Source organism: Schistocerca piceifrons, chromosome 6, assembly GCF_021461385.2.
Source record: "Schistocerca piceifrons isolate TAMUIC-IGC-003096 chromosome 6, iqSchPice1.1, whole genome shotgun sequence".
Classification (NCBI taxonomy): Eukaryota; Metazoa; Arthropoda; class Insecta; order Orthoptera; family Acrididae; genus Schistocerca; species Schistocerca piceifrons.
The window spans coordinates 181,685,057-181,711,947 of NC_060143.1; positions in this window are offsets into that span (position 1 = coordinate 181,685,057).

The window sequence follows — 26,891 nt, forward strand, 5'->3', positions numbered from 1 at the left end:
GTTTCGATTAGGAGTGTCGCGGAAGTCTGCACGTCCATGCGCTCGGCGATGGGGACTGGTAAATACACTGTTGACGTTCACCCCTAGGAATTCCTTACGATGTTTGGGCATTCGTCGAGGCCACTTTCCGCTTGCTATGCTACTCGCCCATTGAAATCGGACAAGTCATAACGCTTTTATCGTAATTTCTTTCCGCTAGGAAAGTAACACACGATGCCAGTGGTTGCATAAAAATAAATGCTTTTGGTGGTTTCACGTCAAAAAGCATTTTATAAAGCCCTTGCAGCATGACTTACGGAGGGTTTGAAAGCCGGTGGCCGGCCGCTGTGGCCGAGCTGTTCTAGGTGCCTTAGTCTGGAACCGCGCGACCACTACGGTCGCAGGCTCGAATCCTGCCTCGGGCATGGATGTGTGTGATGTCCTTAGGGTAGTTAGGTTTAAGTAGTCGTAAGCTCTAGGGGACTGATGACCTCAGATGTCAAGTCCAATAGTGCTCATAACCATTTTTTAAAGCCGGTATTCTCGATTTCAAGGCGCTGTGACACTTAAAAATGTATACATTTTAGAACATTTTCTCGGGAGCTATTCAGAGTGACGGTGACCTGTGTTTCCCGAGATAGGACAACTACTCGTACTAAACAGAGATGTGGGAAATGTGTCTTTGCTATTCAACGTTTTGCTACATGTGCATCGGGTTGTTATTGGCGAACAGTGTTTCCTGTACATTAGCATTATGCTCTTAATCGACGATTTCAACAATGTATATAAATAAGAAACCAGAATAAGTCCAGAAAACCCTCTTCGATGAAGAAACAATCAGTCTTGGCTCAAAAATGGTTCAAATGACTCGGAGCACTATGGGGCTTAACATCTGAGGTCATCAGTACCCGAGAACTGAGAACTACTTAAACCTAACTAACCTAAGGACATCACACACATCCATGGCCGAGGCAGGATTCAAACCTGCGACCGTAGCAGCAGCACGGTTCCGGACTGAAGCGCCGAGAACCGCTCGGTCACAGCGGCCGACTTAGTCTTGGGTGCAGGGATATATTTATTATTTACTTACCAATGGCGCGTTTCGCCTGATTCGGGTATCTCCATATTAGCTGAATGGTAGATGGTACTAGGTACATGGGACGCATTGCGTCCCAGCAGATAATTACCTACGTGAAATATGCGGAAACAACGCGCAGTGTTGTTGTTAAGGCACGCGGCTTAGTACAGAGAATGAAAAATAGTGTCAGGCCTACATACATCTGTCATGATGCAAAGTTGTCGGAGGTGTAGTTACTCATGATCAGGCTATGCACATTATACATTCACTGTGTTATGTCGCATGCGTCTTCAAGGACATCGCCGACACCGCCCAATCTTTCCAGATATTTGACGAAGACAATTTATTTGCTGGGACGCTTCCTATGCTCGGTATACCATGTACTAAACACAATTCAATATTTAGCGAATCTGATCATAAGTAATAAATACTTCTCTGCAACCAAGACCGACTGTTTCTTCATAGTACATGAATAGTTGCTATACCATCGATGCCATCCCCGGAAAATGTTTTAAATCCTGTTCGCTTGTAACACTTCTCAGTCTCCCTCCCTCCCTCTCTCTCTCTCTATCTCTCTCTCTCTCTCTCTCTCTCTCTCTCTGTGTGTGTCACTCACTCACTCTCACTCACCGAGCGAGGTGGCGCAGTGGTTAGCACACACTGGACTCTCATTCGGTAGAACGACGGTTCAATCCCGCGTCCGACCATCCAGATTTAGGGTTTCTGTGATTTCCCTAGAACCGCTCCAGGTAAATGCCGGGATGGTTCCTTTGAAAGGGCACGGCCGACTTCCTTCCCCGTCCTTCCCTAATCCGATGAGACCGATGACCTCGCTGTTTGGTCTCATCCCCAAAACAACCCAACCCTCTCTTTTTCTCTCTCCCTTTCTCTTTCTCCTTCTCTGTCTCCATCACTTGCGGACGCCACTCTGTATGTCAACAGACGCAACGCCGTCCCTTAACACGTGAATTAAGATTTCTCTCATGCAGAAGATAGAGTGAAATCGGTTTTAAAATTTATTATTACCCTCATAGATTTAAACGCATACTGAAGGACGAAAGTAGCTTTCTGATGATGTGTCACAGACAAGTAATGTAGCTCAATGAAACTTAGAAAGCACTGTTACAGCGTAGTACCGAAGATAACTGAAAGAAATAAGCAATTAGACCAACAGAGATTACACTTTCATCCTAAATAAAATAATTATAATGAAGTCATTGCTATTTCTGATGGTCCTCGGGTCATGGTTCTTAATAGAGTGTGTGAACATCACCGGAAGACATTGCATGCTCTGTAACGTGAATCTACGCTGACCACTATGAGTTCTTGTGATGGGGCGTTCCATTCCTCACTAGTGTCAATTGGAAACTGGTGGATGGTCGTTCGTGCATTCCAAACATGGGCGATGGAATTTAAGTCGGGGGATGGGGTTGGCCAGTCCATTCGCCTAATATCCTTTCGTTCTAAGGGCTCCTGCATCTATACTGTTTGATGCGCTCGCTCTTTGTCCTCCATAAAAATGAAGTCTGGGTACATTGCATCACTGAGAAGATTGACATAAGAAAGGAGTACTCTATCAGAATAACTTTTACGGGCGAGAGTTCAAGGATTTGGATGTCAGTCTGCCCAAGCAACATATTCATTTCACACGCCATAGCAGCTGGACCACCAAACTATTATGATCGGCAATGCTGGACTGACCCTCATATTTTAGAAACTCGTAATGCTTCCAGGAGCGATGTCACACACGAACTCCAGTCTTCAAAGCTGAAGATAGCCGAGTTCGTTGGGCCGGACGCATACGAAGTCGGTCTGAGGAATACTCAGGCAACTATTGCAGCTCAATTGGCCCGCTAAATCATGCAATATATCTGGGACTATTTAGGTCAGTGGTTGAAACACTGCAATCAGCATCAACACATGTTAGTAGATCTACGTAATTTAATCGTCAATGATTAGCCCGGCTGGTTTGGGGATTTTCTCTGCCCGGGGAGTGGGTATTTGTGTTGTCTTCATCATTTCATCATAATCATCATCATCATCATCATCATCATCATCATCATTCGTGACAGAAGCTAGATTGGACTGTGTAAAAAATTGGACTGAGTAAAAATGGGGATATTGTACGGGCGCTGATGACCGCAAAGTTGAGCACCCCACAAACCAAACATCATCGTCAATGATTAACTTCCTACAGATACAGCCTACACGAAATACACTCCTGGAAATTGAAATAAGAACACCGTGAATTCATTGTCCCAGGAAGGGGAAACTTTATTGACACATTCCTGGGGTCAGATACATCACATGATCACACTGACAGAACCACAGGCACATAGACACAGGCAAGAGAGCATGCACAATGTCGGCACTAGTACAGTGTATATCCACCTTTCGCAGCAATGCAGGCTGCTATTCTCCCATGGAGACGATCGTAGAGATGCTGGATGTAGTCCTGTGGAACGGCTTGCCATGCCATTTCCACCTGGCGCCTCAGTTGGACCAGCGTTCGTGCTGGACGTGCAGACCGCGTGAGACGACGCTTCATCCAGTCCCAAACATGCTCAATGGGGGACAGATCCGGAGATCTTGCTGGCCAGAGTAGTTGACTTACACCTTCTAGAGCACGTTGGGTGGCACGGGATACATGCGGACGTGCATTGTCCTGTTGGAACAGCAAGTTCCCTTGCCGGTCTAGGAATGGTAGAACGATGGGTTCGATGACGGTTTGGATGTACCGTGCACTATTCAGTGTCCCCTCGACGATCACCAGTGGTGTACGGCCAGTGTAGGAGATCGCTCCCCACACCATGATGCCGGGTGTTGGCCCTGTGTGCCTCGGTCTTATGCAGTCCTGATTGTGGCGCTCACCTGCACGGCGCCAAACACGCATACGACCATCATTGGCACCAAGGCAGAAGCGACTCTCATCGCTGAAGACGACACGTCTCCATTCGTCCCTCCATTCACGCCTGTCGCGACACCACTGGAGGCGGGCTGAACGATGTTGGGGCGTGAGCGGAAGACGGCCTAACGGTGTGCGGGACCGTAGCCCAGCTTCAAGGAGACGGTTGCGAATGGTCCTCGCCGATACCCCAGGAGCAACAGTGTCCCTAATTTGCTGGGAAGTGGCGGTGCGGTCCCCTACGGCACTGCGTAGGATCCTACGGTCTTGGCGTGCATCCGTGCGTCGCTGCGGTCCGGTCCCAGGTCGACGGGCACGTGCACCTTCCGCCGACCACTGGCGACAACATCGATGTACTGTGGAGACCTCACGCCCCACGTGTTGAGCAATTCGGCGGTACGTCCACCCGGCCTCCCGCATGCCCACTATACGCCCTCGCTCAAAGTCCGTCAGCTGCACATACGGTTCACGTCCACGCTGTCGCGGCATGCTACCAGTGTTAAAGACTGCGATGGAGCTCCGTATGCCACGGCAAACTGGCTGACACTGACGGCGGCGGTGCACAAATGCTGCGCAGCTAGCGCCATTCGACGGCCAACACCGCGGTTCCTGGTGTGTCCGCTGTGCCGTGCGTGTGATCATTGCTTGTTCAGCCCTCTCGCAGTGTCCGGAGCAAGTATGGTGGGTCTGACACACCGGTGTCAATGTGTTCCTTTTTCCATTTCCAGGAGTGTAACTTCTGTACTCTTCTCTCGCCGAATTGAGACCATAATTAGGGCTACAGTCGGCGTTCCAGGGTATTAGCGTGATGTGTCCCGCTGGTATGTTTACGATGGCATATGCTAGAGCTGCAGAGGTAGTTTGACGAGGCACATAATTCTTTAATGAATTCACAATGTTTATGCTCATTTTTACCGATAGTTTTCATGCACGTGTCCGTGACTATCGTCCTTCACTTTCATAACACATGACAATGCCAGATACCTTATCCTAGCCACTAGTGACATTTTAACAGTGACTTGACACTTGTGTTCTATTATGTTATATTTACTCCTTAGAGGCACGAGCCGCTTCAGTCGTTGTAGTCTAAACCATCACTCACTTTCTATGTGCTCAAAAAATGGCTCTGAGCACTATGGGACTCACCTGCTGTGGTCATAAGTCCCCTAGAACTTAGAACTACTTAAACCTAACCAACCTAAGGACGTCACACACATCCATGCCCGAGGCAGGATTCGAAACTGCGACCGTAGCGGTCGTGCGGTTCCAGACTGAAGCGCCTTTAACCGCGCGGCCACACCGGCCGTCTTCTATGTGCTGTTAACATCTCAGAACTCTGTACAACTACCGGATAAACGACCACATGACGGTCACTACATCATTTGCAATCTCTTGCTTCAATTTGACAATCACTTTTCTGCATTCCACACCCACCGAAAAGTGTGCATATTATCAGACAAATTCGTGTTTAATGCATGGTAAAAATGAAAATTTGCATTGTAAGTACAGCTAAAATGGATCATTTACGAAGGAATTTACAGAGTGAATCAAATAAGGCGGAACGATCCTTTAATTTCCTGAACGGTTCCATATATCGAAACGAAGCCTTCCTGCAATTGATAGTACGATGAAGAGCAAATTATGTTTTGCACGGATAACGCTCTGAATTCACGTCAACCGAGATCTCGCAACAAGTGTGGTTTTTCTTTAATGGAACCATATACCTCTCATAACTGCATTCAGTAGTTCTTGGAAAAACAGTTACAAAGATGAAGCGCTTATTAGATTTGATGCTGAAACCTTTTTCGAAACAGTCCGAGAAAAGCATTAAAATAGGAAAGCAATGCTGCTAGAGTCGGCTTTTACGGGGTAAACAGCGCCACGCTAATCTCTCACGCCGGGCTCCATCGTCACGTGCAGCAAGACAGGCTTACGCTATTAAGTTAAAAGCTAATTTCCTAAACAATATAGATACAGGGTCAGCTAAGATTTTTGTATATGGGAGTACGACCTATTCTAGCTTCTGACGGTCAGATGAGGGTCGGGAAAACTGTTTCAAATGGGCGTATATCTCAATGCTTTTGTAGAAACATCTACAATATCGTCAGGCACTTTCACATTACCATTTCTTTCAAATTCGCCGAATAAAAGCAACTTGTCTAACTTCTCCTCATGGGTGTACATGTCTGCATGCAAGAAATGCTTAAGCGAAAATGACCCGCAGATAGACAACACAGTTCTGCAGTGAGTGCAGCAGACAAGTAAACACTGGAACGACGCAGCCTGGCATGACCGTGTTTACAACACAATAGGTGATTTCGTCCGACTTGGTTCTCATGTTTAAAATATTTCTCGGAATCTTTTGTGAAGAATTTCAAACTCAACATTAACAAGCATTATATCACAGTACTAGTGTTCTGAAGCGCTTTCGGAAGCAAGTAAGAAAAGTACATCAATCTATATTTTTAAAAATCATACGTGCTTTGATATCTCTATCGACACAAGATTTAAGATTATACGTTATATACCAAAGTATGTGCCCCTTAGTGTAGTATCATTTACCGAGAACCTCGTTTCGATATCTGGAACAGTTAACAAAGGAGCGCTACGTCTCACGTGAGTCACCCTGTATATTGAGCTACTATATCCTTGGGTTTAGAAATGACGTGAGCACTCTTTGCTTGTCGGCCAGAGATGCATGGCGAAATTTATTAACTTTTATTGTCGGCGAGTGCTAAAGAGTATTTCTGTATAGCCCACCCTAAAGTGCCCAGTAGTCTGTAGCACCCCTTCCCTAAAGTTTAAGCGGGGACAGGTTATAAGCACTATGCATGCAAATGTGATGGTAGTAATATATGAGAGAAATCCAGCAGCAGGATTCCGGAGCGGCGCGTCCCACGCGAGGCCTGGATCATTTATTCAGGAATGGACTCCGGCGGCGTCGCATGCACTCGCACTATGCGTGACTCGCGGTGGCGCGCACGCACGTCTTCCGCACGCAATTAAAAACAGGACGGCGTCAGTGCCACGTCATTATCCGGCCAAACAGGCGAACGGCGCGGAGCTGCGAGATGGCTGGCGCACACTCCTCACAACTGCGTCGTAAAACAGTAATGTCGATGGTTTTCACTGCGAAGGCGGAATGTGTAATTACAATAAAGGCCACGGTTCAGGTTATTTCATACAAGATAGAGGTGATATTTCAAGTAAGTTCCAAGCGAGGTTCTCGAAAAGTCCGGGATGTGAGGTCGTAGTCAACAAATAAAACTATTCACTGACGTTTCGGCCCTATCTGCGAGATGCATCTTCGTCGATAAATCATCATCTCCGAAAGATGTCCCCCACAGATGGCGACGAAACATTAGTGGATTTTCTAAAGTGTCGATCACGGCCTCAGGGCTCGGCGTGATATAAGGAAGTGAAATGCGATTTAGCGCCGCTGCCATCCCTCCTTCCTTCCTCACCTATTAGTTGTATTTACTTGGACTAATGTGTTTTTGTTTAAAAATAAGTATTACATAGGCGTTCGTCAGTAACATAAATACATTCGTTATTATTATTATTACAGTGCTAAATAATAAAGGAAAAAGCTATTTATTTCCATTTAAGATAATTCTTCTCATCCTTAAAGCTTTCGGTAACAGTTAAAGTTACTCGAACTATTCTAGTATTCTTGATTCAATAAAAATTGTATTGTTCCTGCTTTCATAAAAATGTGGTGTTTATAAAGCGAGTGGAAAGAGTGAAATGTGTAATTGTGTAATGTTTTAGTCTAATAATAAAACATTTTAATTTTATAATTTGCAAGTTATTTCACATTCCATCGTGAAATGGGGGACGCAATTTAAAAAAATCGTTTAATTTTATATTGACATGCTAAACATAAGTCACCGATGAATTGTGTGATTAACATTTGTAGGAAACTCACCAATAAGTAGGGACATTAAAAATATCTCATGAAATAGTTTAAAATTTAGAAACATGGTCCAAATTTTTATCTAAGCAAGTGAAAGGAAGGAAAGCAGAAGTAGTTCTGTAGAGTAGTAGTGCCAACCTTACCCCTGGGTAGAGGATCAGAGATGAGCACAGGCAGGTCGAAGTCAAATATGTTCCAATATCATAAGATTTCGGATGGAGTGGTTGGTCACGGCCAAGTGGTTCGTCCATCCCCTCTACCGGGACCCAGGAACACCTCCGGGTGCCCGCCATATTCTAGGGGCTCTACGTGCCCTCAGTGCGTCTGTCTCGGTGTCCACAGAAAGAGAGGTATTTGAATATTTGACCTCATTCTTTTTTATTTTCAGCTTCAGATTCTGTAGGGCAACGAATGTACGCAATGATTGCTTTCTCGTTTATTTTGGAAGTTTTGTGTGGAAACAGAGTAGGCTCCTATCCTTTGTACAAAGGCATGTGGTGTCGTAAGTTACAAAGTCTCATCAGTAGTTCCAATGTATAAATTCTATCGCGCAGATCGAGTGCAACGAAGTATATTCAAAGGCGAGTGATTCATTTTGGTCGAAATATTGAACCGTAATAATGTTTATTTGCGCGAACTGGGTCTTAGAACACGTGGTATGCCCCATGATGGTAATAGTGTACGTGGTTGATCACTGGGTTTCCAAATTATAACATCGAACGGTCACATCGTAATTCGGCGCCTCACGGCATAGTTCAATTGATTGCCGTTCCCATCCCTTTGTAGTTGAATGAACTGTAATGGTCGATCGCTCATTGTCGGAGGGCACGAGTTTCAAATAGCGATAAAGGAGATATCGCACCGCTAAACTCATTCGACCACCTGTGTTATTGTGGCTGCTCCCCAGCCTGTCCGTTACCCTCCTCTCATATAGTGGACGTGCTATGTAAAGTAATGGTAGAATTTGGTGGTACACATTTTAGCCAAACTCAGTTCCGTATTGTCCGTGAAACAATGATGTGCGTGCAGATAAGCATACAAGATAACCAAGCCATACGTTGTAAAACTGTTATCTTTGTAAGGTGGAATAATTATGTTTAAAATAAATAAGTTATGAATGATCATCAATCTTTAACATACCCTGAAATTACAATGAAGTCAATCTAAGGAGAATTCATTTACAGATAAAATTAAAAAAATATAGAGTGTAGGGACCCGCACACCAGCGTGTGAGCCCTTCAGCCCCTAGCTTAGTAACTTGCAAAATACACTACTGGCCATTAATATTGCTACACCAAGAAGAAATGCAGATGATAAACGGGTATTCATTGGACAGATATACTAGAACTGACATGTGATTACATTTTCACGCTATTTGGTTGCATAGATCCTGAGATATCAGTACCCAGAACAAACACCTCTTGCCGTAATAACGGCCTTCATACTCCTGAGCATTGAGTCAAACAGAGCTTGGATAGGGTGTACAGGTACAGCTGCCCATGCAGCTTCAACACGATACCACTGTTCATCAAGACTGGTGACTGGCGTATTGTGACGAGCCAGTTGCTCGGCCACCATCGACCAGACGTTTTCAATTGGTGAGAGATCTGGAGATTGTGCTAGACAGGGCAGCAGTCGAACATTTTCTGCATCCAGGAAGGCCCTTACAGGACCTGCAACACGCGGTTGTGCATTATCCTGCTGAAATGTAGGGTTTCGCAGGGATCGAATGAAGGGTAGAGCCACGGGTCGTAACACGTCTGAAATGTAACGTCCACTGTTCAAAGTGCCGTCAATGCGAACAAGAGGTGACCGAGACGTATAAACAATGGCATCTCATACCATCACGCTGGGTGATACGCCAGTACGGCGATGACGAATACACGCTTCCAATGTGCGTCACCGCGATGTCGCCAAACGAAACAGAACCTGGATTCATCCGAATAAATGACGTTTTGCCATTCGTGCACCCAGGTTCGTCGTTCAGTACACCATCGCAGGCGCTCCTGTCTGTAATGCAGCGTCTAGGGTAACCGCAGCCATTGTCTCCGAGCTGATAGTCCATGGTGCTGCAAACGTCGTCGAACTGTTCGTGCAGATCGTTGGTGTCTTACAAACGTCCCCATCTGTTGACTCAGGGATCGAGACGTGGCTGCTCGATCCGTTACAGCCACGCGGATAAGATGCCTGTCATCTCGACTGCTAGTGATACGAGGCCGTTGGGATCCAGCACGGCGTTCCGTATTACTCTCCTGAACCCACCGATTCCATAATCTGCTAACAGTCATTGGATCTCGACCAACGCGAGCAGCAATGTCGCGATACGACAAACCGCAATCGTGATATGCTACAATCCGACCTTTATCAAAGTCGGAAACGTGATGGCGCGCTTCTCTCCTCCTTACACGAGGCATCACAACAACGTTTCACCAGGCAACGCCGGTCAACTGCTGTTTGTGTATGAGAAATCGGTTGGAAACTTTCCTCATGTCAGCACGTTGTAGGTGTAGCCACCGGCGCCAATTTTGTGAGAATGCTCTGAAATGCTAATCATTTGCATATGACCGCATGTTCTTCCCGTCGGTTAAATTTCGCGTCTGTAGCACGTCATCTTCGTGGTGTAGCAATTTTAATGGCCAGTAGTGTAGGACACGTTCTGCTCTCTAGGCAGCGCTCTCAAGTACCCCTCCTCTAATTACCCGTTGCGCCATTGCCATTCAGGGCTAGTTGCAAAGACTACCTCTTTTATTAATGCCGATGTCAGGTGTCGGTCTCCGCCTGGTTGTGGACCAGTATAGAATCAAGAAAATCCACAAAATTCACGACGGCAGCGTAAAGCAGAAAAACGAACGTTGCCAGAGGATTTTAAGAAAGTACAGACAAAAGCATAGTTTTCTCTCCTTCCCAATAATACGGTTAACTTTCACCTGACGTCCTCTGCTAGGTTTATTGTAAGGAAGTTTAATTCCAACAGTTGCACTGTTGTGTTGGCATGAGGTCATTGTCGGTGTGTTATGTAGGCTTGTGTGTATTTCTCTTTAACAAATTTGTTTGTTTCATTTCTCTATCATATGGGTCTTCTAACCGTTTCCCTCTGCTATTTGTTTTATTGCGTTTAGCTCTTGTGCGTAATTCTGTCTGCTTACGGGTGTCCTGTGAATCTGTGAAACATGTATCTGAAACTTGCTTATTTGTGTGCCGCTGGGTGGTTCGACAGATTATGAATGGTGGTGCTTGTGGTCGTCGGTTTACTGAATCTTATCGAATAGTCGCTGTTCTTCGTTTTTTATATGGAGAGGTCCAGACATTTTAATGTGTTGTTTGTTTCTGTTCCTAATGTGGAGTGAATTTTTGGGTGTAAGTTGTTTATTTCATTCTGTAGCAGTTCTGTGTGTGTGTGTGTGTGTGTGTGTGTGTGTGTGTGTGTGTGTGTGTGCATTTGATTTTGTATCTTCATATGTGGGTATGTTTGTGTGTGGTTCATTAGTCAACCATTTTATGTCATGAACATAATGGTATCTGTGTATAATTTGGTATTTTTTGGTGTTATTATGTGTATGAAGATCTTTTTCTCTATGTTGTACACGAGTATGTTGGTTAGGAGGCCTCTAATTGATGATACAATTGGCAGTCCTTCATGTTGGGAATATAATTCTTTGTTGAACATGAAGTAATTTTGTGCTATTATGGTCTCGAATATGGTTGCTATTCATTAAAGTGTGAGTCTGGTGTTTTTCCTTTTTTTAGTCTTTATATAATCAAGATGATTGTTTAATTTATTGGAATTTAAGAATACACTGATTGGCAGTAAATGATACGTGGCCTGCTGTGTATGGTATGTTTAATTTCTTCATCCTGTCCACTAGTTCCATTAACTTTTCTAGGTTCCTGTATACTTTCATTAGTAATATGTGGTTGTTGGGTGCTATGTAGTATGATTGAGCATTTCTGAGGTTGATGACCTATCTTAAATGGAGATGTTCCTTGTGCACCTTTGGTAGGGATATTAGAGTTAGTGTCTTTGGATTTTTAATTCTTTCTATCTGACCTTTTGAGAATGTATTTTTGCTGTTTTTCAGTGTTTGTCGAGTGTTTCTCTGGTACCTTGCTGTTGGGTCATTGGTCAGTTCGGTGATGTTGTTGTCCTTGAGAAAAGCTAATGTTTTATCTACGTTTTCCCATTCATTCATACTAACAGTAATGTTCCTTTTGTCTGCCCATGTTGCTACGGCATTCTATTGTCTTAATTTTTTGTTTTTGTTATTAGGAATTACGGTGGTTTAGTGTTTTCCGATTATATGTGTTATTTCTGGAGCAACTAATTCTCTTGTTAAATTTGCGTTAAAATTATGTGTACTCAGCCTTTCTTGTTCTTTTGTAATGTGTTCAGTTTCTGTTATGAGATCTGCTATTGTTTTGTGCGGTAAGTGTGTGTTCAAGTTGTGTGTTGGTCCTTCGTTTAGTAGGCTTTTTTCTTGTTTGCTGAGATTAATGTCAGTTATGTTGATGATTCTGTAGTGGTATTGATGTTTTTGATTGTGATAACTGTTTACAGCGTGCGTGTTTGTCTGTTTGTGACTTTTGTTTCTCCTGTTTTTCTGGCATTTTTATCTGTATTTGCGCCTTTTCTCTCTCTGTTATTTCCTCAAACAGAGCTGATATTCATTCACCAATTCTAAATGTTTTTTGTAAACTTCATTTTTGAGCAACTGTTTTTTAGTGTATAGTTCCCTAATGTCCTATTTTAGCCACGTAATCTCAGCCTCCTTCTCCACTTTACTTGGTGCAAATGACTTGCTATTCAGAGTTTTTTTATATAGCCTGGGATTACGTTAAGAGTTAGACAATTTTTGTTAAACTGTATGTTGAGGGTTGTCCTCTGAAATTTCATGAAGGTGTTTCTGTATTCGTTGTGAGGCTTACTGGGGAAAGCCTGGCTGGGTGACAAAATATTCAACTTTTAGATTTGCGGCTTTTGTATTTTTTAACTCTTTACAGTTAAAATTATTAGGTATAGGTTACGCTTTTTATGCAAAACACTATTTCTTCTTGTTACAACTAAACGTGAGTGATAACAAATATATATGCAAGGCATTTTGTCACACCAAAATCACGTTTTTAGAAATCAGGGAAGGTGTTGACTCGCTGATAAAATTCACATTTACAACGTGTGGTTTGCAAATGACAGGCTATCAATGCAGGACACCATGCAGAAAGTCCCGCAAAGCCATATACTTTAAGGTCGAGGCAAGAAAAGGAAAGAACAAAATCTATATTTAGGCCTCATTTCGTTAGAATTGTTACAACCAAAAATACGTTTGCGTAAAAGACAGAACCTATATTCAATAATTTTTGACTTCAAAAACGGAAAAAATACGAGAGCTGTAAATTCAAAAGATGAACCTTTATAGCCAGCTGCTGGGACATGCTCATACATGAATAGGTATGTAACGGGGTCCACTAAGGCAACCAATGACCTGTTGTGGAAACGGTAAAAAAGTATAAGTGCGAAACGAATGCCTCCAATGGAGAAATATGCAGATGCAGACCGACGACGCTTCTCACCTCCCAACTGTGACGTCCCTTCCAGACTTTTCAGAACTTTGAGAAAATAGTGCTGTTACGGAAAAATCAAACATTTTTGTATTTCCAATCGGCAATATTTGGAAAAAGGCATGTCTCTTTACGGCTCCGTACCTTCTCTGGTAAAAACGGATAACTTACAGTATCATTTTGTTATCCGTCCGTCTGTCTGACACACCCTTTTGCTTTGAAACAAGGAGAGAGATGAAGTTGAAATTTATTTCAAACACTGGCGTCTGTGCGGTCTGAGACGCCTTGCCCCGGTTCGTGCGGCTTCCCCCGTCGGAGGTTCGAGTCCTCCCTCGAGCGAGGGTGAGTGTGTTGTCTTTTGCGTAAGTTAGTTTAAGTTAGATTAAGTAGTATGTAAGCCTAGGGAGCGATGACCTGAGCAGTTTGGTACCACAGGAACTTACCACAAATTTACAAATTTTTGCACTGGGGTCTACGGTCCCTTGGCAGTGCTAAAAACAAAGCTTCTAACCCAATGCCATCAAAAGCTACATCCGTATATGCCACACACCTTGGTACCCGAATACGCACTCGTCAAAACTTGTAGATGAACTATCATATGTATAAATGCAATCATGTCCTACTAGCACTTCTCTGTCTAATGCAATCATGTCCTACTAGCACTTCTCTGTCTTTTTTTTTTTAAGTTTAAATAAAGAAAATTAACACGGTGTTATACGAAACCCAGCACTCTAACATTTAAAAAAATCTTAATTTTTTTTCAAATGTTAATAATTATACAATTTTAACCCACTACCTTATCTGATTAGTGGGTCCAGATGATGATACGATGGTTGCAATTGCAGCTAATCCTAAGTTATATTTAAGTAACTAATTAGTAAAGTGAGCTGCAGGATAATTGCAATGGGCAAAGTTAGTTGATTTTGATTGTATGTGAATTACTTAATAAACCTAACTATTAACTAGTTACTACTGCCTGCAGCGTTACATATGTGTCAGTAAATAAATATAAACCTACTTATAGAGCCTTGCTCATTGAGCTAAACCCAATGAGCGTGCCCCTGACACTGGGCAGGCCAAGATGTTAGTCGCTGCAGGTTTCTAGAAATAAGTACCTAAATCTAATGCTATCCTAAAGTCAGGTGCTTGTCCTAGATCGGTAATGGTGCACCCCACTCGCCCTAAGTCCCGAACGCGGCGGATTTCCGGACTGTAAAAGTCGGCCTGCCCACGCTCAGGCGGTATGGGAATGGCGTACCAGACTCAGTAGGTGTTTAAATATTTCTCAACTTCTTGCTAATTCAGATCTCTCAGATATTCCTTTAAAACTTTTTGTCATCCCACGTTTGCCAATTAGTTGACATGGTCAGGAGTACCCTTCGGAACACCACAGGCACTCTAACATTTAATTTAGTTGACAACAGTGACGAAGAGTTAACCGTGGCTGTCCCCTTCGTTATCCGCGTACAGTCGTCAGAATTACATGTGTCTACGCGGATAGACGGTGTGTGAAGTCACGGCGGGGCATTGGTCGTTAAGACCGTGTGCGCCCCCTCTACTTGCTAGGCGCGTCGTGTCGTGTCGGCGACGACAGAGTGGTGTGGGGGCTGGCGTGTAGGCTGTGGAAGAAAAAAAGAGAGAAAAGGAAGAAAGAAAGCAGGCTGCGAAGGGGCGGCGACGGATTCTATGGGAACGCGACGCCACAAAAGACTTTTCGCGGAAATGCGACTCGCGCCGTTTGGCACGCGCCCGCTTCTCTGCGGCCGCTCTTCGCCGCGGCCGCACTTCACACGCCGTCCGCGACGCGGCGCTGCGCACCCAGACGCCACACACAACTGCCCACCGTGGCAGCCTCTGGCGACACTGCGAAAGGCGCGCGACCCACCGCACCGCCGAGGGAGCGGCCCGCGCGCAGCGTCTGCCGGACAATGGCGGCGCGCTCGTCTACTGTCGTCTGATTTACGGCTCTGCTTCCACGAAAGCGGATGCGCGTAGCAGCGGGAAGGCGCAGTAATAATGTTATCCCCTCGCAACAGCATCTACAATCTCTGTTCGGGGGAGGGGTTCGGCACGGGACGTCATTCTTTTCTGAGTTACACGGACCGCTCCAGCCTATTTGATGCTGGGGTTCTCGCAGTAGTTTGGTGCTCCGATTGTGGTTAAACTTAGGATGACTAGCTAATCCATCCCCAATACTATAAAAATTGTTGGCGACCATTATTTTTGGACTAATTTAGCAATACAGTAGCTGTAATAACTGACAGTTAGTTGACTGACGCGTCGTGATCTACGCTTCCGACACTGCCATGGACCTTATCCTTGGGTAGGAGCTCTGCTTAGTCATCACAACCATTGATTATTGCATTTTCAAATTATGGCGTGTGCCATACAAAATACTTTACCATTAATCAAAGACATGTTTTTCGTAAATACAAATGTATTTTAATAAAATTTGTTAGCCTTACAGATGCGGGTTATGGAAGCTGAATCCAACTGGGGCTGCCCATACTCAATATGTTCAAATGTGTGTGAAATCTAATGGAACTTAACTGCCAAGCTCATCAGTCTCTAAGCTTATACACTACTTAACCTAAATTATGCTAAGGACAAACACACACACCCATGCCCGAGGGAGGACTCGAACCTCCGCTGGGATCAGCCGCACAGTCCATGACTGCCCATACTATTTTCGTGATGTTGTAGAAGGAGCGAGGTACTAAGGCAATGTTGGTGCCTCACTATGGCACCAAACGTAAACAAGTTTACTGTCACAAGCAATGACGAATGAGAGACAGCGGCGTAGACACTCAGAAGAGTCTCCATATGCCACCGCATCAGCACGCTTTCGTAAGGCTCAGCGAGATGCCATTCAGCCTCGTCTTTCTACCGAGCCAGCAGTGCGACAACTGTATTACACAGATTTCTGCATAAACATTTATCATCAAGTGTACTCTGTGAGAAGTGACTAGTATCTAGTTCAGTATTAAGAGATATATTAATGTTCAGTGACAGTAATAAATATTCATTACTTTCCTGTGGATACGTATAGTAACAAAGTCAAGTCTTTAATATGTTCAAACAGTAAAAAATGAGCTATAAGTGTTTGTGTACCATCTCGGCCCCCTTACGGATATAAAGCTGACCACCCAGTACTGTACCGAGGAGTATTACTTCGCCTGGTACGACAACTTCTAATGAAGCCGAATCACTCCCAACAACAAGAGCTGATCGAAGGTCTGGCCATCTTTGTAATAAGTGTCCTAACAATTCCAAAATTTCGATTTCTCAACCTCGAATGACCAAACTTGCCTACTTTTGAGATAAACGCAGAGCCTAATATCAACATACACTGCTGTTATAGAGAAAATGGAACTTCCACAAGAACAAGGTCATGTCACCTAGTTCATTATTGTAGGTGTACACTGATAAGCTAAGGCTTTATGACTAGCTGCTTAATAGCTTGTTTGTCCGACTTCGGAACGAAATTGGAAAAAATGGTAATTTGTGGTAAGGCCTTATGGGACCGTACTGTTGAGGACATCGGTCCCTAAGCTTACGCACTACTTAATGTAACTTAAACTAACTTACGCTAAGGACAACACACACAGCCATGCCCGAGGGAGGACTCGAACCTCTGACGGGGCGAGCCACGTGGACCGTGACAAGGCGCCTAAGGCTGCACGGTGGAACGAAATATATCACTGACTCTGGATATCATGTATCCGACAGTTTGTTGGAGGGTTTTTGGAGATATATGGAATTGAATGTCTACGCACAGGTCATGTAATTGCATAAAATAACGGGACGCTGATTTGCGAACGAGGTAATGGCGTCCGATAGCGAACCACATGGGTTACGTAGGATGTACATTTGGCTAATTTGGTCGACCAGACACCAAGGTGAGTTCACTATAATGCTCCTCAAACCTCTGTAGCACGGTTTTGGCTCCGAGACACGGACAATAAGAGCGCTGAAAGATTACATCGCCTTCAGGAAAGACATCAAACGTGAAGATAAGCAAGTGGTTCGCGGCTGTTAGTGTGTCTTCGATTACTATCACAGTTCCATACAAGCCCAGGAGAATGTCTCCTATATCGTAACATTGCTCCAACAGCCTGCGTCCTAAACGCTGCGTCCGCAGTTCGTGGTCTAGTGGCTAGTGTTGCTGCCACTGGATCAGGGGGTCACGGGTTCGATTCCCTGCCTGGTTGGGGATTTTCTCCTCCCGAGAACTGGGTGTTTGTGTTGTCCTCATCATTTCTATATCATTCATGAAAGCGACGAGATTGGCATGAGTAAATATTGGGAATTTGTATGGGCGCTGATAACCGCGCAGTTGGGCGCCCCACAAACCAAATATCATCATCATCATAATCCTAAGCGCCGTCCACCTCTATGACGGAGTTCGTTGAGGCGACTATCGACCTCGTGTAGCAAAAATGTGATTCATCCGAAGAGCCGACACGTTTCTATTACCGTCGGTCCAATCCCGATGGTACCGTGCCCACTGCAGTCGTAATTGGCGATGTCGTTTCGTCAGCATTACTTTACATAGCAGACTCCTCCTGTACCTCATTTTCTGTGAAGAGTCATCGATGTGCAACCATTTAGCACTTAGTGCTAGATTCAGTGCCCTTCTACCTCTTTCTGTAGATGTTCACGACAGTAGCACGTCAAAATTCGACCAGCTTCGCCGTTTTCGAGATACTCGTTCACACTCTCTATCCTTCGTCAAAGCCGCTTATCTAAATGGTTTCCCCCTTTGCAGCCCATATCTTCATTAGGGTGATCCCCCGTCCGTGTCTGCCTCGCTTACATACTTTTGCTACCGTGTCACATGCCCGTAACACCACGAGGCGGCGTCCAACATCGCGGTGGCCAGTAGTAATAAGAGATGGGGCCCCTCCACGCCCGCACCAACGTGGTGACGAAACCAAAAGTTCTACTGTCACATCCGTAAACATGTTAGTTATCTAGTAAGTGGATCACAGGATGCTGGGCTGTGATGTTGTCCTTGCGCCTGGGTAAGACTACGCATTAACACGGTCCATCAGCTGATAGATAGTGCACGAAAGGCGAGTGAGGGTAGCGATTTGAAGAGCAGACGGAAAAAAGTGCCATGGCTCGTGCCGTGGGAGAAAAACCTCTGCGACAGTGGGATGGGTAGTAAGAGCAGTAGTGGCTTACGAGCTGCGATAGTTCATGCAAGGTTGGATTTGTTAGTATAGGTATCATGCATCATTACCGTGACAAGCGATGGCGATGTGTCCCAGTTGCTGCAGCTGCTACATTCCTGGAACAATCAACATCGTTATACAGTAGTGGGAGATCGGCCATAGATCATCTCACTATGTGGGTGATGTGTAGAGCTTGTCTGCATGCAGTGTACGGTACGGCTTCCCTGTGTGGTGCCAGTTTTTCGGCAGTGTATTTCAGCTGGATATCCGGTAGTGGCGTCTGATTAACAGGGGCTCGCCTGTACCGTTATGTTTGCGTATGCTTGGCCATAGATGTTATGTCCTTACAAGTATGTCTTTTGATCTTTTATGTTTCCATCTATGGTTGTGGTCGTAGTTCCCCAGATTCAGAATAAACGGGGTCTGCGAATGTCTGGAGTTTCTGTATAGTCTTGTGGTGAGTTTGTGGATTACCTCCGTGAGAGCCTCAAGTCGGTATTCCCGGTGAAGGTCCGCGATGCGTGTGTATCGTGGAGTATTGCTTATGATTTTGAGTACTTTGTTTTGTATGAGCTGCAGGCGGCGCAGGCGTGTAGGCGCAGCGTATCCCCAGACAGGAGCTGCGTACATCAGTCTGCTACGCCTGTTGAGCATAGGATAGAGCTGTTTGAGCCTCGCGTTAGCTCGGTTGGTCATGTGTTGTATGTGGTCCCCCCAGAGTAATTTCCGGTCCAGCCAGACACCGAGGTATTTGACCTTCTCACGGAAACGTATTGGGCGTGCATGTAGAGTTATTGGTCTGCAGTAGCGGTGTTTGCGCAGCTGCTTCGGTCTTCTAGTGAACAGAATGGCTTCGCACTTGTCGACGTTTACTCTAAAACGCCATTTCTCCAACCAAGGCTCAGCCACTCAGAGTGCAGTCTGTAGGCGTGACGTAATGTTTGATGGTTTCCAGTCTTGCGCAAGGATGGCTGTGTCACCCGCGTAGATTGCCATCGTTGTGTTGTGTGTGGTTGGGAGATCGTTTATGTAGAGGTTAATCAGTAGGGGCCCTAGGATGCTTCCCTGGGGTACTCACGCGTGCAAACCGTGTCGTGTTGATTGTTTTCCCTGCACGTCAGTGTTGAAACTCCTGTCTGTGAGGTATGAGTGTATTAGACGCACCAGCCCGTCGGGGAATCCCGCGTCGCTGAGTTTGCGGATGAGGCCGTTGTGCTATAGACCGTCGAAAACATTTTCGATGTCCAGGAACACCGCCCCTGTAGCTTTGTTTATGTTGAAGCCATATGTTATATGTTCAACGACCCGTAGGAGTTGTTGTGTTGTGGAGTGGTGATTCCTGAAGCCGAATTGCTCCGGTCTCAGGTTGTCATTTGTTATGCAGTGCCTAGTGATGCGTTTGAGAATCACCTTCTCAACAATCTCACTGAGCGAGCTCAGTAGGCTGATGAGTCGGTAATTTTGTGGGAGGCTGTGGTCTTTCCCCGGCTTCTTGGACATCAGGACCTTGGCCGTCTTCCAAAAGGCGGGGAAGTGTTGATGTTTTAGTATGTGTGTTAGGTACTCAGTTGCTTTATCCGTGAACTCCTGGATGACACGGTTTTGAATGCCATCATGACCAGGGGCTTTCCTAGCAGCGGAAAGCATTATAGCCCAGGAGACTTCGGCTGTGCTAGCATGTCGAATGTCGTCGCGCGATGGTTGGGCTAGAATGCGTGTAACCTCTTGGTCAGTAGCAAGTGTGAACACTGGATCTGATGGTACCAGGTTCGGTGTGAATGACGCGGTTGCCAGTAGTGGTAATGTTTTGGCTGATCAGTGTCTATGATAACGAATTCAGACTAAATGAAACTCACATGTCACCGTGAAAGTGGCCCAAAAAGTCGCGTCATTACATAGGCATGTAAGCGATCGTAATTGTGCCGAATGACATCCTGAAATAGATTATCCCAAGTATCTTGTACGCGTTGCTTCATTTCGGCTATAGTTCTTGGAAGCTCTGGGGGGACGAGTAAGTTCTCACTTCATATGCCCCATCCGCTTTCAGGGAGCCGAACGGTGTGGCCGAGCGGTTCTAGGTGCTACAGTCTGGAACCGCGCGACCGCTACGGTCGCCGGTTCGAATCCTGTTTCGGGCATGGATGTGTGTGCTGTCCTTAGGTTAGTTAGGTTTAAGTAGTTCTAAGTTCTAGGGGACTGATGACCTCAGAAGTTAAGTCCCATAGTGCTCAGAGCCATTTGAACCATTTTTTGTTTTCAATGGGAGAGAAATCTGCTGCTCTTGCTGGCCAGGGCAGTTGTACGCCACGAAGAACATGTTGCGTAGCAAGAGCCATACGTGGACGTGCTGTGTCCTGCTGAAAATGGACATCGGCTTCCTGTCGAAAATGGCAGTAGCACGGAGGTAATTAGAAATGCAATGGAGCCGACGCTGGTTACTACACGCTGAAGAAACACCAGATGTGGCGATCACCACTTGTAACTGCTGGGTACTCTAACCAAGAGACATGTGGTAGGACCTGTGTCGTGGATACAAGCCCTCTGCAATAGGTCGCTCAACAGGTCTACACCATAAGCTTTTACGTCCATCACTCGGGTGCAGTCAGACCCAACTCTCATTTCGGAAGACAAGAGAGCCGTCCGGCTGTCCAGACTACTCTTACACATCTTAGCGGCTGTGGTTGGTGGTGTCATGGTGTCATGGTGTCGGCGGCTTCCTGGCGATCTTAGCACACGGTTTCCCATGGCCTTCAGTGAAAGATCAAGTGCAACATGTGTCCAAATTTCCTATCTGGGTGATATTAGGCCGCCCACCGCTGCTTGAACAATGCGTCGATCTTGACGTGCTTCTGTACTACGAGGAGGTACACGGCCTGCATGTGTGGAATTGTCCAGAGACTACTGCTGAAAGCAGTGACACACCACCCATACACTTTGCCTTACATGTGCTGTAATCCGTCGATATTCCCATCCAGCTTCCACAGGGCTACAGTGCGACCCCGTGCCAATGTCTTCTGTTGTTCAACATGAGTACCTACTATTCGGTGGAGCATACAATGAATCCTGAAGTCACTGTTCACCTCTAAACTCAGCAGAGTTACTGCCTGCAGAAAAAAAGAGGGCGCACAGACAAGACTCCTGAACGCCATATGATCGCCGATGACCGTGATAACATTACAGTTTCTCGCATCCTGGCTTCCAAAAGCGTCCTGTCATTCCAATCGTCCGCCTGTAAATTCCTCTCTGACATATCTCCTGCGTCTCCCACTCCCCATGTTGTTCCCGGACGTCGTCTTATTCTTTTATGTGTCGGAATCGTTTCCGTTGTCTTCCTAGGGAATATGTACTCGCACAAACCTAATACACGCACATATAATCTCGATAGTTTTGCTTCTACTGTATTAATAACAGTGATGCCCAGATTCCATTTCTCATGTGTGTCTTCATTATTATTTCGTAGTGTCAAGCTGTAGCCACAACTACAAAATCTCATCTCGACTGACATTAAGTCCCTCTTACTTCCTTTAGTTTTTCAAGTTGTTACATTTTCTACAATAGTCTTAAACTTTAATCTTCATTTCTGATCTGGTATCTGTGCTGTATCAGTCTCCGTCTAATTGATTGTCTACCTTAACCAACGCGGTTCTTAGTTTCGCTTGTATTGGACTGATCATTAGTTTTTTTTGTTTTTGAGTCATTAATCTTTTGAATGGTTTCGCGCGGCACGCCGCGAGTTCCCCTATTCTGACAACTTTTTCATCTCAGAGTAATAATTAAAACCTACATCCTCAATTATTTGCTGGATGTTTTTCAATCTCTCTTCCTTCACAGTTTTTCTCTCGACAGCTCCCTGTAGTTAAGTGGAAGATATTCCTTGTTGTTTTAATAGAATCGCTTCCCTACACGCTCATGCGATGGACCTCTGACGGGGCTTCCCTCATGACCAGACCTGCCGTAAGGCAGAACAATTTTTTTTTTTTTTTAATCACCCGATCCCTCCTTTTTGTCAGTGTATTCCGTTTATTTCTTCCCTCCTAGGTTTTGCGGAGAACCTCTTCATTCCTTCTCTTCTCGGTCCCCCTGATTTTCAGCGTTATACCATAGAACCACATCTCAAATGCTTGGATTCTATTCTGTTCCGGTTTTCCCTCAGTACATGTTTTAGTTCCATACAATACTTCATTGTAAACGCAGATTCTCGGAAATTTCTTCCTCACATTAAGGCCTATCTTTGCTACCAGTAGACATATCTTATCCACGAATGCCCTTTCTGCGTGCTAGTCTGCTTTTATGTCCCCTTTGCTCCGTGCATCACTGGTTACCTTGCTGCCTAGGCAGCAGAACTTCGCCTACTTCGCGCTCCCCGACTCCGACGTTAAGTTTCTCGCTGTTTTCATTTTTACTACATCCCAATACCTTTATCTTTCTGCGAATTACTCTCAATCCACATTCTGTACAGAATAGACTCCACTCAACAGTTCCCGTAACCTGTAATTCTCCCTCAGTTTCACTGAGGGTAGGAATGTCGTCAGCGAATCTTATCATTGACATTCTTTCGCCTTAAATTTGAATCTCACTCTTGAACCTTTCTTTTATTTCAGTATTTGCATCTCTGACGCATAAACTGAACAGCAGAGGCGAAAGATCACTTCAATGTCATACACCATTTTTAATGCGAGCACATAGTTCTTGGTCTTGCAGTCCTGTTGTTCCTTCTTGCTTCTTGTACATACTGTACATTACCCGTCTTTCCTCAGACTTTATCCTATATTCCTATACTATACATTCCTCAGAATGTCGAACATCCTTTAACACTTTTTACATTGTCTATCACATTTTCAAGGTTGACTAATCTTATGAAAGTGTCCTGATTTTTCTTCAGCCTTCCTTCCATTGTAAAAGTCAGTTGGTATATCGCCAGTGTCATACATGCTACGCACCAATGTCAGTGGTAACAAATGGACCATTTCTCTAGTGATTTTAGAAATTGCTATGGAATATTATCTGTACCTTTTGCTTTATTTGGTATTAAGTCTTCCAAAGATAGTTTAAATTCTGATACTGGATCCCCGATTTCTTTCCTATCGACTACTGTTTCTTCTTCCGCCACAATACCAGACAAGTGCTCTACCTCAAAGAATGCTCAGTGTATTGTTTCCAGCCACCCGCTCTCTACTCTGTATTTCACAGTGGTATTCCCACTTCACTCTTAATGCTACAGCCCCTGCTTTAATTTCACCGTATGCTGTTAGCACTTATCTATACGTTAAGTCAGTCCTTCCGACAATCATTTCTGTTTCGATTTCCTCACATTTTTCATGCAGCCCTTTCCCCTTACCTTCCCTGCACTTCTTATTTTATTTTATTTCTAAGTGACTTGTATATCTCTATTCCTGAATTTCGCAGAACATTTTCGCACTTCTTTCTTTCTTCGATCAAATGAACTATTCTTTCTGTTACCCATGGTTTCTTTTCAGTTATCTTCCTTGTACCTATGTTTTTATTCCCAACTTCTGTGATCACCTTTTGTACAGATGTCCATTCTTCTTCAACTGAACGGCCTACTGAGCTATTTATTATCTCCGTATCTGTAGCCTCAGAAGGAATCGAGCACATCTCTTCATTCCTTAACACTTCTGTATCCCATATCTTCGTGCACTGATTCTTCGTGATTAGTCTCTTAAACATCATCTTCCTCTTAATGATTATTAATTTGTCCTATGTACGCCCTACAGTCCAATATCTGATTAAGGACTCTCTGCTTGACTATGATGTAATATAACTGAAATCTTTGGATATCTCCCTTCGTTTTCTCAATACTCTTGTGATTCTTGAAAAGGATATTAACTGTTACTAGCTGAAATTTGTTGCAGAACTCAATTGGTCCTTCGCATCTCTCATTCCCACTACAAAGCCCATGTTCTCCGTTTACACTTTCCTAGTCTCCGTCTCCTACAACCGCAGTCCACTCCCCAGTGACAGATTTTCATCTCGCTTTACGTACTAAAGTATCTGTTCAATATTTTCATACACTTTCTCCCACTTTTCATGTCCTTCTTGTGACGTGGCACATATACCTGTAGGTGTTGGTTTGCTGTTGGTACTGATGAGAAAAACCCTATCATTGAACTGTTTACAGTAATTCACTTTCTGTCCTGCTTCCTAGTCATAACGACTCCTGCGTCCGTTGCATTATTTCTGCTGCTGTTGATATTACCCTATACTCATCTGACCGTAAATCCTTCTCTTCTCCCCAATTCACCTCGCTTATCCACACTACATTTGGATTGAGCCTTAGCATACTTTCTTTCAGATATTTTCTAGCATCCCTACCACACTTACAGAGGCCTTTAATTTGTTCTTTCGATTTATCTATTCACTTCTCTGCATTTAGCAGTAGAATTCCCATTGCAATCTTAATGTTATAACCCTTGCTTTTAATTTCAGTGAAGGTAGTTTTGATTTTGCTATATGCTGAATCAGTCCTTCCGACAATCACCACTTTTTCGATTTCTTATTTTTCATGCAGCCGTTTCGCGTTAGCGTTCCTCCATTATCTATTTATTTCATTTCGAAGTGTCTTGTGTTTCTGTATTCCTGTCATTACGAATCCCTAATGGTGATAACAGCCAACAGAAGTTACTAACCCAAAATCTTACGCCAGCTGTTGACTCGCTCCTCCGATAACCAAATATTTCGTTTTCTATAATTAATGATAAAACTCCATTTTTGATGTGTACTATTCAACTTTAAACGATGTGATTTGTGTCGTCCTCATGTTCTGCAAAAGTGACTTGGTCACCACTAAAATGCAAAGTAAGTAGCTTGTCATCGTTTATTTACACACAGATACTACGATAGGGAGTTTAGGATCTACAAGTTCGTTTTTGATTAGTAGCTGTCTAAAATACACGAGCTCGACACTTGTAATATGGAATCACTTCAGCTTATAGGTATATATGTGCAGACAGAAATACGGATTACACACGTATGCATATACACTCCTGGAAATTGAAATAAGAACACCGTGAATTCATTGTCCCAGGAAGGGGAAACTTTATTGACACATTCCTGGGGTCAGATACATCACATGATCACACTAACAGAACCACAGGCACATAGACACAGGCAACAGAGCATGCACAATGTCGGCACTAGTACAATTTATATCCACCTTTCGCAGCTATGCAGGCTGCTATTCTCCCATGGAGACGATCGTAGAGATGCTGGATGTAGTCCTGTGGAACGGCTTGCTATGCCATTTCCACCTGGCGCCTCGGTTGGGCCAGCGTTCGTGCTGGACGTGCAGACCGCGTGAGACGACGCTTCATCCAGTCCCAAACATGCTCAATGGGGGACAGATCCGGAGATCTTGCTGGCCAGGGTAGTTGACTTACACCTTCTAGAGCACGTTGGGTGGCACGGGATACATGCGGACGTGCATTGTCCTGTTGGAACACCAAGTTCCCTTGCCACTCTAGGAATGGTAGAACGATGGGTTCGATGACGGTTTGGATGTACCGTGCACTATTCAGTGTCCCCTCGACGATCACCAGTGGTGTACGGCCAGTGTAGGAGATCGCTCCCCACACCATGATGCCGGGTGTTGGCCCTGTGTGCCTCGGTCGTATGCAGTCCTGATTGTGGCGCTCACCTGCACGGCGCCAAACACGCATACGACCATCATTGGCACCAAGGCAGAAGCGACTCTCATCGCTGAAGACGACACGTCTCCATTCGTCCCTCCATTCACGCCTGTCGCGACACCACTGGAGGCGGGCTGCACGATGTTGGGGCGTGAGCGGAAGACGGCCTAACGGTGTCCGGGACCGTAGCCCTGCTTCATGGAGACGGTTGCGAATGGTCCTCGCCGATACCCCAGGAGCAACAGTGTCCCTAATTTGCTGGGAAGTGGCGGTGCGGTCCCCTACGGCACTGCGTAGGATCCTACGGTCTTGGCGTGCATCCGTGCGTCGCTGCGGTCCGGTCCCAAGTCGACGGGCACGTGCACCTTCCGCCAACCACTGGCGACAACATCGATGTACTGTGGAGAACTCACGCCCCACGTATTGAGCAATTCGGCGGTACGTCCACCCAGCCTCCCGCATGCCCACTATACGCCCTCGCTCAAAGTCCGTCAACTGCACATACGGTTCACGTCCACGCTGTCGCGGCATGCTACCAGTGTTAAAGACTGCGATGGAGCTCCGTATGCCACGGCAAACTGGCTGACACTGACGGCGGCGGTGCACAAATGCTGCGCAGCTAGCGCCATTCGACGGC